The 13957-nt window shown below is 37.6% G+C and overlaps 1 protein-coding gene across 2 annotated transcripts in view; it reads left to right on the top strand.

Moving 5' to 3' along the window:
- Positions 1-13957, top strand: part of LOC120421176 (protein kinase C and casein kinase II substrate protein 3) — a 77114-nt gene that overhangs the window by 39978 nt on the left and 23179 nt on the right. For both annotated transcript variants that reach the window (XM_039584372.2, XM_039584371.2), the window contains exon 3: positions 12412-12505. The gene's annotated coding sequence lies outside the window, so the exon portion shown is untranslated. The remainder of the gene's footprint in view (positions 1-12411; positions 12506-13957) is intronic.

Raw genomic sequence — 13957 nt, 5'->3', positions numbered from 1 at the left:
GCTCATACACGCTTTTCAAAATTTCATCCTAAGGTGTACATTGCCGCAGAATGTGTCTTATATTGATCTTCAACGGTAAAATATTGAAATTATTACCCTTTTGATTTTTTTTTGTTAGAGTGGCTTTATCTCAAAACTATGTTCAGAAATGGGCACTCGCTAACACTTTTTTAAACAAAAAATCTTAAAAATGGTATTTTTTAAAATAATTTTGTATTTCAATTCAGTTTTTATTAAGTAAATACCGTCATCTGGGGTGAATCGGGACTACAGTCTGAATAGGGACAGCAGTGTTTAGAGCACTTAAAGGTTTTAAATGTGGAAATGGATGTACACATTTTGTTGGTCTGAGTCTGTTCTATCCGAAACCAACCAGAAAAATCAAAATATTGTGCTCTAACTTGGTTAAAACTGCTGTCCCAATTCACCCCAGTTGACGGTAATCAATTCACAATTTGTTTCGCAATTCAACCTAATAGAGATTTGGAGGTCCTTTCAACTATGTGTTGATATTTTTTTCTTTTGACACAATTGGATATTCTAGAGGCTGATCACAAGTAGGAAAAAGTTAAAATATTTTGTAAACAAAACAATTCCAGTTAGAAAATCTTTTTGCTAATTTTTTTTATGAAAAATATAATTTGCAATAGAAAAGTACCTATTCCGTTGAATTCCGTAGGTTGTAACTTTTTGGCGAAGAATAAGTGTACAATGTACAAGCAGTGTGAAATATAAAGTGGCTTTTCTCACAAAGGTGATGTGCTTTTGATTTAGAAATCGTATTTTTGCCTTTTACCTTTTTGGTAAAGATAGCTGCCAAAAATGTATGGAGACTTGTGTGGGTAAAATTTCTCCTTTGGTGTTAAAAAAGCCCTAGAAAATGTTTAGTCAAATTAAAAATTACAAAAAAATGTTTAGTTGAGTTGATTGATTGTTAAGTTTTGCCTGTCATTCTCCAAAAAACTTTTTTTAAATCTTGCCAAGGCTTTGCTTCTCTCACCCACAAAAGAGCAATTCTCTGAGATTAGGGGACATAAAATGCCAACTTTTCAGAAATTTCCAGGTTATACAAAAAATCTTTGACCGAGTTATGATTTGTTGAATCATTACTGATTTTTAGCATAGCATAGCATAACGGGTCTGCACCACGCTGTAGGGGGTGCCATGGTCAATTCAATATTCTTAGACAATTTGATTGCTGCCCGGTACAACCAAGAATATCTAAGAACGTAAATTTCCACACTGTGCTCCAAGGCTACGCCCATACAGTCCCGTGGGGATTTGGGAGGGGATGTTTTTGTTGTTCACTAGTGGCAAAAGTGCAGGGAACCCATGCGACTTTTAAAAGTGAACGGAATATTTTTGGGAGGTTTGGAATGGGGGTTAGGGGAATTTTATCGGGCCGATGAAAATGGTTGAGTGCGTAATGTATTTAATGATTTGAATGTTTGTAAGTGTAAATGTGAGTCTGTAGTGTATTATCTAATAAGCATATAGTTTTGTAATAATGATAAATAATAAATATAATAAATATAGTAAATAAAATAAATATAATAAATATAATAACTACAATCAAGATGATTCCAGGAAGCTGTAAAAAAAAAAACAGTTATTTAAAATATAAATGCTCCAGATGGTTCCCATGCTGTTTTAGAAAGTTTCGTTAATTTAAGCAGTTTGATCATATATGGTATGAGGAGATGGTATATTACAGGAAAGGAATAGGATAAGGAATAATATGAACATTTAAATAAATCATATAGTGAGTAGACAAATTTACATGTAGACATTTGATTTAAAATAATTCCAGGAAGCTGTAAAAAATGAAAATAATTTTAAAACTAATACTCCAGATGGAAACACAAATTAAACAACAAAGACACAAGAATCCTAAAACGCGGCTTCGCACCTTCCACATAATTCGACATGAACACGATCACGAATACAGCACAAAAAGAACGCCACAAAAATCCATCTTCCCGGCGCTGCTGCTCACACGATAATGACGCGCAATAATATTCATTAGCACAATGACCCCCCTCACCGCATGCATGATATGAACACGATCACGAATACAGCACAAAAAGAAAGCCACAAAAATCCATCTTCCCGGCGCTGCTGCTCACACGACACTGACGCGCAATAATATTCATTAGCACAATGACCCCCCTCACCGCATGCATGATATCTTGACTTTTTTTTGATAAGGTCCTATAAACAAATGTAAACATTGAGTGTATCCCTTTCACACCTTATGTCAAAGTCGATCGGAGTAAGCGGGATACACTCAATGTTTACATTTGTTTATAGGACCTTATCAAAAAAAAGTCATGATATGAACACGATCACGAATACAGCACAAAAAGAACGCCACAAAAATCCATCTTCCCGGCGCTGCTGTTCACACGACACTCTGTTGAATCAATACTGATTTTTTTTCAAAAAATCGAAATATTGGTCGCAAAATTTTTCAATTTTATTTTTCGATGTAAAATTGAATTTGCAATCAAAGTACTTTAGTGAAATTTTGACAAAGTGCACCGTTTTAAAGTCGTAGCCATTTTTAGATAACTTTTTTGAAAATATTCGCAGTGATTGATTTTTTTTTAATTAGTGCACAAAGTGTGCAAACTTTTGAAAAAATTGTTTTGGAAAAGCTGAGAAAATTTTCTATATTTTGCTTTTTGAACTTTGTTGATACGACCCTTATTTGCTGAGATATTGCCATGCAAAGGTTTAAAAACAGGAAAATTGATGTTTTCTAAGTCTCACCCAAACAACCCACCATTTTCTAATGTCGATATCTCAGCAACTAATGGTCCGATTTACAATGTTAAAATATGAAAACTTCGTAAAATTTTCGATCTGTCCGAAATCAATATTTTTAAATTAAAATTTTAAATCAAGACTAACATTTCAAAAGGACTAAACATTCAATATTACGTCCTGCCAAATGTGTATGGAAAATTATATGGACAAACTAATGATGCAAAATGGCTTCTTCGGGCATCAAAAAAGTTTCAGCCGGATTAAAAAATACAAAAATTAAAATTAAAGAAAAAATACATATTTCGTAGAAAATTGATCTACTGTCTTTATGTCACTGTATTTGTTATCAGTTTTCTTTAATGTTTTAGAAAGAAGTTACATGAATTTGAAAACAGCCAGATGTCGTCAGATCAGCTATTTAATATAAAATTAACTGCTTTGAAATTATATGAAATTTTGTACTTAAACCCTATTTAATTGAATAAAGATCATCTTAGTAAAACATAAAATTTTATAAATCTCGGTCATGACTAAAGCTTAAACGTATTACAAATTCACGACAATTAAATCGTTTCACTCACTCCATGATTTATTCCAAACATGAACTCTCAATCGGCCGCCACCAACATTCCACCAGCAGCAAATTTTATGCACCAAGGAACGATTACGCCATTGCGAAATGATTTGCATGCGACCGTTTACCGTCCGCATTTCTGCGTGCATTTCAACTTTGTTTCTGTTTTTTCTGCGACCAGCAAAGCAATGTCAACGATTCCAATTCAAACTGACCGGTGAAAGAAGTAGGATTCCAAGGCACATCCCTCGCCACGGATTCCACACCCGTGGTTGTCGGAGCGAGCGCGTACTGAATTTCAAGCGGTTTGATATTACGTAAAAAACACACACAAACTGGCGAAATGGCCACCACCACCGCCGCCGCCGATTAATATGGATAGGATCGAAATTGAAAGTCAATCAAGAAAAGCGCCGCCACCGCCGATTGGAATGTCCGCGCACATGGCAAATTGTGGGTATCATCTCCCTGACTGAAGATCCGATCATCAACGGGCCGTTCAAGAGTTGCGTGTACGAAGCCGCCGCCGCCAACTCTCGAAATGTTATCAACCCCCGGCCATCAATTGAGTGTGAGCAGGGCCGCGCATTTTGGGCGTCGTCATTCAGCGCGGAAGTTTCACTTTCCTTTGCCGGATGAATCTGCGCGGTCAGCCCGGGGGATGGCTTCATTGGCGATGCAAATGTATTCTAGAGGGTGAGGTGGATCTGTGCGCAATTGCAGCAGGAAAAAAAAGTGGGGGGACTTTTCGCGCCAAAATTTCCGCTGTTGTGAATGCAATGTGGAGTTTGGGAGAGGGTTAAGGGGAGATGGTGAAAATCACCTGTTTCGGCAATCAGACGGTTTGTTTTCCATTATTCATCTCGGTTTTTTTTTGTTTCGTACGGTAACGGTCTCTGCGATGTGCTTTTTTCTGCTTCACTTTCCTTTGGCTATTTCGTAACCGCTCTGGCGGTGGCCAGAGTTTGTTGTGGCGTGGTGGCTTTTGGGTGATCATTCGTGGGGCAGTGAACTTTCTTTTTGATACGAATTTTGATGCACTTTCAAAATCCTCGAAAAATGTTTCATCTCAAGAATCGTCGCCCCCTTTTACCTACTAATTAACCGATTGCGTAGCTCATATGTTACACTATTTCACCATGCAAATGAACCAAGATCTACCCACTAACCAAGTAAAGTTCACTTCCCCGCACTGTGCAGTAGTAAACATAACCTAACCTAACACAAGAGCTTACAAATGGCCGGCTTGTGTGCTGCTCCGGTTTTCCAAGCAAAACATTTACATCTCACGAGCAATTAATGTGGGAAAATTGCGCTTTTTTTCGCTATACGACTTTGCCAAGGTTGATAATTCGGACTCCGGTTCAGGTTGCATGAGAAACCGCACTTCAAGTTGAATTGATTTCGATCTTTGTGCACCCATTTTAGTCGGTTGTTTTAATGTGGCTCGTGCTTGCGAGAGAGTTCAAGTGGTTGCTATAGGGTAGACGGTTCAATGTTGGTCTCGTTATTTAGGTTTTGCTTGCGTTTCAGTATTAGGCTTAATTTAAGAACAGATACCTTAGCTTTTGTATTAACGGAAGCACTTTAATACGTATTCATACTATTTTATCAAGTGTGGCTTATCTGCCGTGTGCAAAGATGTGCGTGATGCTCACCGACCAGAACAGTTTCGTGACCTTTCCGAAGTCAGATCTTTAATCTGAACTTCAGCAGATTTTGATACCGAACAGCTCCTACATATGTATTTCGGGGTGTTTACCAAACGAAACACTCATTTTACATATTATTAGCTTGATTCCCACTTCTTTTAATCCGCCTTTTTTTTAGCTTGGAGACGGTGAGCGAAGAAGCTTGCATGTCTAGACGGGTTTAGAATTCCAGGAATGACCAAATTTCAAATTATATAGCATTTCGAAATTTAGTTTTATAGCACATGATTGATGGTGCCGCTCATAGTTTGAATTCCTCCTACACGATAAGTCTTTCTGATAACTACACCTTAACCTGAACATTACAAATGATAAGCTTCATTTGGCAATGTACACGGAGAGACCGGCCGGGGCAAATATAAGAAAATCTTGGTTAATTTAACTAAAAGTATGGGTTAATTTTTTACACAGCTTTTTTCAACAATCGATTGTTGATTTTGTTAACCAGAAATTGCTGACCACCAGTAACTAAAATTAACTAAAAAAAATGTTAGAATTGACATTTTTGTTGGTTAAATGGCCGAAAAAAAATCTAGCAGTCGACTTTCTTGCTTTCAGCTGAAATATTGTGGAATATTCTGTTAAAAACTGGCTGGGACATATTTTTCACCTATTTTAAAAAAAAATTTTCGTTGCATCAACCGAAATTTTTTTGCATGCAGCAAATTATTAGTGGTTTATAACAAAACATTTCTTAATTAGACATAATTTATGTAAGTGTTGATATATATTTTCTTTAATTATCTAACGATGTAGGCTGTGCCGAATTTCTAGCTATATTTTAACTAATGTCTTACTTGAATACAGACAAATGTTCGTACATGTAGTCCATAATTAGCTGTTGTTAGCAATATTTTTATTGAATTTGCAGTAAATTTTGTAATAATGCCTCACAAATTAATGCTGAGTGTTTTTATATTCGCATTTGTTCTGCATGAAAATTTAACGTTTTGTACTTATTTTAACTGTTGTTATAAAACATGTAAAATTTGACTAACGTTTTAAAAAATTACGTTGCATTAATCTAAAAAAATAATGAAAAACCATATTACAAATTTCTCGTGAATTCCTTAAAAATAGAAACCGAGCAAAATTTTCACCAAGTTTTAAGCTTATATTTTTATTATGTTGTATAAAATTAAGTGTTGTATTCACTTACCATCACTGTGAAATCATCCGATAAGTCATCATCATCTACAACGGTCTCAGGTTTAGTTATTTTTCTTGTGATGGGACACAGAATTTTCACCAAAGTGAACCTTGTGCTGCAAATAGGCATGTGAAATTTATTAGAAATTTAATACAAAAATCTTAATTTCGGCTATAAACTGAAAAAAGGAACGTAAATAAATGTAATTATAATGAGGAAAGAAGAAATATCAATAATGCTACTTACCAAGCTTGCATTAATTTAACAATTACTTTTGGCAACACACTTTCACTGCATTTGATTCAATTTATTCAACGTACTCCGATTCCTGAAAAAAATATTTTGAGTTTAACTTACCAGTTTATTGAGCAGTCGTATTGCAACAAAACTTTCAAGATAATAATTATCTTCTTTTATATATTTTTATTTTTTTTATATTTTTATTCGTCTCTATTTTAATGTTGTCATGTGTACGCATTTCTATGTATTTTATAATTGATGATTCTGAAAAAAAATGCTTCATTAAGATTTTATTCGTCGTGTGCACGAAGATTTTTAATGATTCAGTTTTCTAATAAGCATCACATAACATACATTATTGTGCAAAAATAAACCCATACTTACTTGGATTAACCAACATTTTGTTGAATTTGCCCGGGCTGCTCTATCCGTTAAGAGTTGGTCCGCATCTCCCTTCTAATGCCCTCTCTTTCCATCAAACATTCTTATAACGTGTTCAACTCACTCGCATTAGAGGTCCTCATGGCGAAGGTCGTCCTCTTGCTCTTCATAGTTTATCACCTGCAAAGAAATCATCAACAAACGTACTCACAAAATCTACCTCCCCAATTGCAACACTTTGATTTGCCACTTCAACATTAGCCAAATAGTGTAATTTTCACCTTTCACATCCGCTCACTTCATAATTAACAACACAAACTCAACAAATCGACCGCTCTCGTTCGAATCCTGACTTCAAATGACAGACGTAAACAAACTCAAGTTCGTCTTTTAAACATTTTACCAATGGTTAATTATATTCAACCAACAAAATGTTTGTTTTTCCTAAAACCAAAGCTAACAGTCGAGCACGTTCATTCGAGTTCGGGAAATCTGTTAGCTTTTTGCCTTTAGCATTTTCAACAAACAGGTTATTAAATTAATACTGAATTTTGGTTAATTTAACTGAAAATTGGCAATGACAAGTACATTTTTGTTAAAATTTACGAAAGTAAAATCAACAATTTTAATTGTTAAAATTTCTGGGCACAGTCTCTCCGTGTATGTATGCGGGAAAGAGAGAATTGTGTTTATAGGATAAAACGGTAGGCGATTCATGGTTCATCTTTGCCTTCATAATTACAGCCGATGCCTTCCGAGTAACGTTGCTATAGGCTAGTAAAATTAACAAATCTGAACAAGGATACTGTGAGAATCCCTATCAAAATTATGAATCCTCAACACGGCAATTTTTGGGATTAACTTGAAATTATCCGTTGATGTGCCTTCCGAGCGACTGTGCTACGGAAAGGGTTTGTGCAACGATCATTTCAATAACTTCACTGAAATTCAACCATTATCTTGTGCGATCCCGTATACTCTAATCTCTTCTAATACCAACAAAGACTCCGGATAATTCTTTCCCGTGATAAGGTTAGATCCAAAACGAAATACAAATAAAAATATGTCAACTTTTCAAAACTCCGGAAGAAAATTCCTATGCAAACATTGTAATTGCTACCTTCCTTGTCACGCTGAGGCTGGGGACACGCACCACAACCGCGTCTACTTTCTTTCCGGCTGTAATAACCCGGCACGATGCAACGCGATGTCTACTCGCTGTCGCGACCATCGCCGTCTGGCAATATCAATCTGCAGCTGCATCGTTAGACTTAATCGAATAATCGCTGATTACAGTGTTTGGCCGCACTTTCCTCTTCAACCCAGCAATAATTAACCCTGGCGATAAACGCCGACTTGTTACGGACCCCTCCAAGATCCGTCCAAATATTTGCACTCGCGAGATCGCGCAACACGCAACCGAGGTCAACCCCTCAGCTGACAGTTGGACAAATTCGCAACTTGTTTGTTGGGGCTGTGGCGAAAGCGAAACTAAACATAAATTAGTCCCGCAGGGTGTTCCCGCGCGCGACCTCTGCTCGAGCGAACCTTGCAGCAGATCTTTGGAGGACTCACGCAGAGGCATGCAAAACACACTGAGAGTGAAAGTGTCACCAAATGTCACGTGCCGGGTTTCGCGTATTATAATTTACGCACGGATTAACCGCACGCCGACAAACGCAGCTCCAACTTGGACGAGAACCACTTTCTTCAACCGGATTCCATCAGCTGGTTGGTGTGTGCGGGGTCGGGTTTCGCCTTAACCTTGATCCCTGGAGCGTGCACACACACTTTAAGAGAGTGTTCAAGAAACGATCAATTAAGTGATGATGTTTGAGCAGGCTTGCGGCTGCTGCTAGCAATATCTGCCATCATACGAGCCACTTGGAAAACGATAATTGTATCAGGTATCAAGTGTCGGGCGATAGACGCTGGTTCCTGGAGATCTACCCAGCAAACCGGTTCGGTCACCTGCTGTTACCAGCGCGCACTGCCGGAGGCAGACTCTTTCCGCTACGTGATAGATCCATTCAGAGTGTGCAGGACAGGGGAACCTCCTCCAATAATTGGCAGTGCATAGTAAACGAAGAGTTTGCACACCGCGCTATGAATGGGAAGAAACCTCACTCTCAACGCCATAAAGCGAGTGCATCGTCATGGAACTGCACCAATTGGCACTATCCGTGCTGATGATCGTGAGGCCTCGGGCCAAATCGCTGCACTACTGCTCCGATAATGATGATCTATCATTTCTCAAACGAGTTCACTCTGCTGAAAAGTCGATCGTTTACTGGCCATCGCTCACAGGGTGATGGTCGTTTATCAATTTCGATTCGTATAATTCAGCGAGCGCGAGTTCGGATTTGTCCAAACTCGTTTCATGTGGATTTTCACGGTGATTAACACGGTTGAATGGACCTTTTCAGGTTCAATAAGTACCCCAGGGCGCGAGATGGTGAACCCTTCCCCGCACAGTAATAAGTGCTCGTATCATCGGAGCAATAATTAACATGCGGTCAGTTCACATGCTGAAATTACCTTTCCCCCCTTTCGAACAACTAGACCATTAATCATTTGACCATTATCGAGTTGTGAGAGCATTCTCTCGATTTGCAATTGGAATCGGAACCATAAATCGACGGTTGTCGATACGTTGTCGTTAACTGCGCTCCGATGGAGCATGAATTTAGCTGGGAAAAGTAGCAAGTTTGCAGTGACATAACCGTTTGACCACTTTTTCCACCGTTTAATAATTGAGTTTGTTTTTCCCTGGTCCATAACGAGTAAAAGGTGTGAAAATTAGGTGACTGTGTCTTGTTACGGAACGATTTTCTACTGGTACATTATGGTTCACTTTCGGGGTATTTCAAACAACCTGATTCGGAAAGCTTTTTTGAAACTTTTAGACATGTTATCCTAATCCTATATAAGCCATTTTTGTGTATATGGAGCCAATTGTACTCGAAAATGACATTTGAGAAGGGCGTAAGTTATTTTAATATTTTTGTTTTTTTTTTGTAATTTAAAAATTACTGTAACTCAAAGCCGTTGCATTGTATCAAAAAGTGGTCAAAGACAAACTTGTAGGAAATTGTACGGGCTTTCTGAAAAAAAAAAACTCTGAAAGAAAAATACACGCCACTTCCATGAGATTTTTCAATTTTTAAGTTTAAAAGTTCAATTTTTTGAGGAAATAGCCTAAAATGTTACAAAAAGACTCACGAAAAATGCAGGATGGTATGTCTCTCCTAAAAAAATACAATACAATCATTTACTAAAACTGTTTTTTGAAAAGTGGTCTAAACGTCATAATTTTCAAAAACCGATAGTGGGAATCGATTCCCCAGACAATTTTACATTAAAGTCTCCATATTGACCATTGTCCTATGTTCAATTCTTGTTGGAAAAATAGAGTTTTTGATAGTTTTTTGCAATTTCTAAATGACAGACTTGATTTTTCAGACTCGAAAATATTTTTACCGGAAAGCTCGTCCAATTTCCTATAAGTTTGCCTTTGACAGCTTTTTAATTTGACTCGTTTTAATATGGGACCATCCGAAAAAAGTGTCCACGTGGTTTATGGATGGTCCCTATTTCCGTAAGCTTATTTACTATCCAGGTTTTTACCCACACTGAAAAAAATATACTATTCTCAGTTATTAGCAATGCAATTAAGGTCATATCTGTAAGCCCATACATCCAATCCAAATGCTGTCAAAGGCAAACTTATGGGAAATTGGACGAGCTTTCCGTTTGCGAGACTGAAAAATCAAGTCTGTCATTTAGAAATTACAAAAAATCATCAAAAACCTATTTTTTAACATTTTTATTTTTAAAACCGCTGTATTTTCACAAGGATTGGACATAGGACAATGGTCAATATGGAGACTTTTGTGTGAAATTGTTTGGGGAATCGATTCCCACTATCGGTTTTTGAAAATTTTGAGGTTAAGAGCACCTTTCAAAAAAAAAAAAAAAAACAGTTTTAGTAAATGATTTCTGTATTTGTTTAGGAGAGACAAAAAAAAAAACAGGTTTAGTAAATGATTTTTTGTATTTGTTTAGGAGAGACATCCAGCATTATTCGTGAGTCTTTTTGTAACATTTTAGGCTATTTCCTCAAAAAATTTGAACGAAAAAAAAAACCTTCAAATTCAACTTTTTAATTTAAAAATTGAAAAATCTCATGGAAGTGGCGTATATTTTTCTTGCAGTGTATTTTTTTCAGAAAGCCCGTCCAATTTCCTACACTCTTTGACCACTTTTGATACGATGTAACGGCTTTTAGTTACAGTAATCTTTAAATTACAAAAAAAAAACAAAAATTCTCAAATGTCATTTTCGAGTACAATTGGCTCATGTCATATGATAACATGTCTAAAAAGTTTCATTGAAATCGGAGAGGGTCGGGTTCAAAAGTACCAGAAAAATTCCTGATTAGAGCTGGAATTGCTCCATATCGACTCAGAATCAAGTTTTTTTCATAAAATTATTTTTATTGGGTCCTTTTCGGTGCTGAAGATCTGACAACCCTATCGATAGTTATGAGTATATAAAGTTATGTTAAGAGAACATTTTTAGGACGGAAATTTTTATTTTACCAAAAACTATAAATGTAAGGAAGACATCAACTACCTAACGGTGGATCAAGTATCGTTTTTATAATACGAGCTCCTCACAAAAATGACAAAACTGTTATTGCCTCAATACTCAGAAGTATAAATTCTAACACTTGTTGAAAATCCTACACCGACCACGCGGTCGATCCCTCCAGAAACACAACTCGCCCATCAACCGCAGTCCTCGTGCTACGAACCAGTCAAGATAAGAAACAATAAATGCTTCAATCACGATTCGATCGGGATGACGTTGGTCACAGCTCGTGCCTCAAACTAGTTCCTAGCTGTCTTCCTTGGCGACGGTCCCCGAGGTTCTTCTCTACATTCTGTGGCATAGAAATAGAAGTCAAGGTGGCCGTCAATGAATTGACATCTTCGCGCTAAATCAACGCGCGAGCACTATCTCTCCTGGCTGGTCTGCAGGGGGTTCAGCTCGGAGGGATGGCGGTGGAGAAGTCCCGTTGAATCGGTGATAATTCATCGACAACTATTATAAGTTGAATCCCATTCATCACGAACGATTCGTATGCCGCCGCTGACGATGCCTTCGGGGTACACTTTCATTAATGATTTATCAAGAGACGGGGCAACATTCTTCGCGGCACTCGTACAAAGTTCATCGCTTTATGAGTCACATGCTTATGAGTTGAGTTGATTGGTGGATGCTGCGCTGTAGTGGAATCCATTGGAAAGGGAGTTCCCTCTGCATCCGGAAATATTGAGTAATAAGAAACTTATGGAAATAAACTTAGAAAGTTGTGATTCATTTGCCACATGACCGTTAATAGCTCATTACCTGTAATGAATGTTTAAACTCTCTTTCCTCTTTCAATGATCTACCCAAGAATGGGTTTAACCCCTTATGTATACGCTTACAGAGCGCAAATATGTGCTTAAATTTGCTGACTTACTTCCAAGTGCGGATTCTAATTGCCATTTTCTTCTTTATCTGTTTGTTTTCCACAGGAAAAAAACAGATCCCAGCCAGCAACTCTAAAGAACATTGCAGCAAAGTGCCCGCTGTTATGTAGGCCACGATGATTGTCTGTGACTGAAAGAGGTGAGTTTTCTCAGCAGCTTATTTGTTCTCCGCCATGTTTCTGCCAAGAAGTGCAGGCAGGCCAAGTTCAAACATCGGAATGCCTTCGGGCGAGCATCTCAACGACGACGAGAGAATTCGAGCAAGCGAACACAAACAGTTCCGGAAATTATTTCTGCCATCGGTTTACCAGCGCAAGACGGACAGAAAGGATTGTCGGTTGGGAATCCTGCTTCCGTTTCTGCTTGAAGCTTGATGTTAGACATAATGTGCCTAGTTTCGACCTAAGATGTACCTATTTTCGCCTTTAACATTTAATGCCAGCAAAGACTCTGCAAATAGTTTGCAAAACCCCATCAAGAGCAATCCCATATGACATTGACAAGGATTCCCGGTGGTGCAGAAGGAAGTATCATCATCATCTTCAATGTCGTTACCGTCACCCCCACCACAGTCCCATCATCCGTGAAAGTAGACAGTTTTAGGATTCGCTTGTCACCACGCTGCTGCTGATGTTTGAGCATTGCTTGTTTTTGCCTCCGGTCGGTTGGATGTCATGTGGATATCTATGGGACAGGCACATAGATGCGCCCCCGCTCGCTCTATCGATGTGCCAGTTATGTCATTTATCGGTGAAATTATTTGAACAAAGTGTGGTGGGTGACGAAGCTGACGGGGGATGTCAAAAGATTGCAATTTTTCAGGGTCCCGAGGACATTAAACCTAACTAAATTTTCTATCAGTATCAGAATATTAGATTCATGTCAACTGCAATTCAGCAATGGTGCAATGCCAAAGTTTGCGATCGGGAAAAAATAAAGAGTGAAAATCTAAACCCGAAATAGATTGTTCATCTTTTCTTTTCCAGTTCTAATAATTTCTGTTCACCATTGACTTCAACAGTTTTCTTAGTATAACTCTAACGCAAACTGGGTTTTCTTAGTAATTTTACAGAAATTCAGAATTCAGAAGTTTTTTTTTTAATTGTTCTATACAGCAATTCCCCAGGAAAACAGCATGATTCGAAAAAAAAGTTCTTCCATCGGGCTCAAATTTTTTCTGGGGGATCCTTGGCCGAAATAATTAAACCCGTATTTTTTTGTTTGGCCATTAGGGTGACCTACGCCGTGTTAGAGTGGTTCGAAAAATGGCAATTTTCGTCGTTTTTCGCAAAAACCACTTTTTTCAAAAAATTATACCTCCGCGCCATTTCATCCGATTTTAGCTGTCCTAGACGCAAAACAAAAGTGACTAGTTTGACTATTTGGGAAAAATAGTAAGAAGTTTCAAAAATCTAGATTAACTTTTGAAAAGGTCGTATGAAAACTTAAAATGCTGTTTTGAAGGTCTCGGGACCAAAGAGCCTATGTCTGAAAATATTTTTATCGGATTCCTCGGAAAATTTCACATAACATATCAAAAAATGGTGAAGTTATGTTTTCGATACTCTGAGATACGATTTTTTGAAAATAA

The sequence above is a fragment of the Culex pipiens genome, chromosome 2 (genome assembly GCF_016801865.2).
Source record: "Culex pipiens pallens isolate TS chromosome 2, TS_CPP_V2, whole genome shotgun sequence".
NCBI classification, from domain to species: domain Eukaryota; kingdom Metazoa; phylum Arthropoda; class Insecta; order Diptera; family Culicidae; genus Culex; species Culex pipiens.
This window is presented reverse-complemented; position numbering and strand designations above follow the sequence as displayed.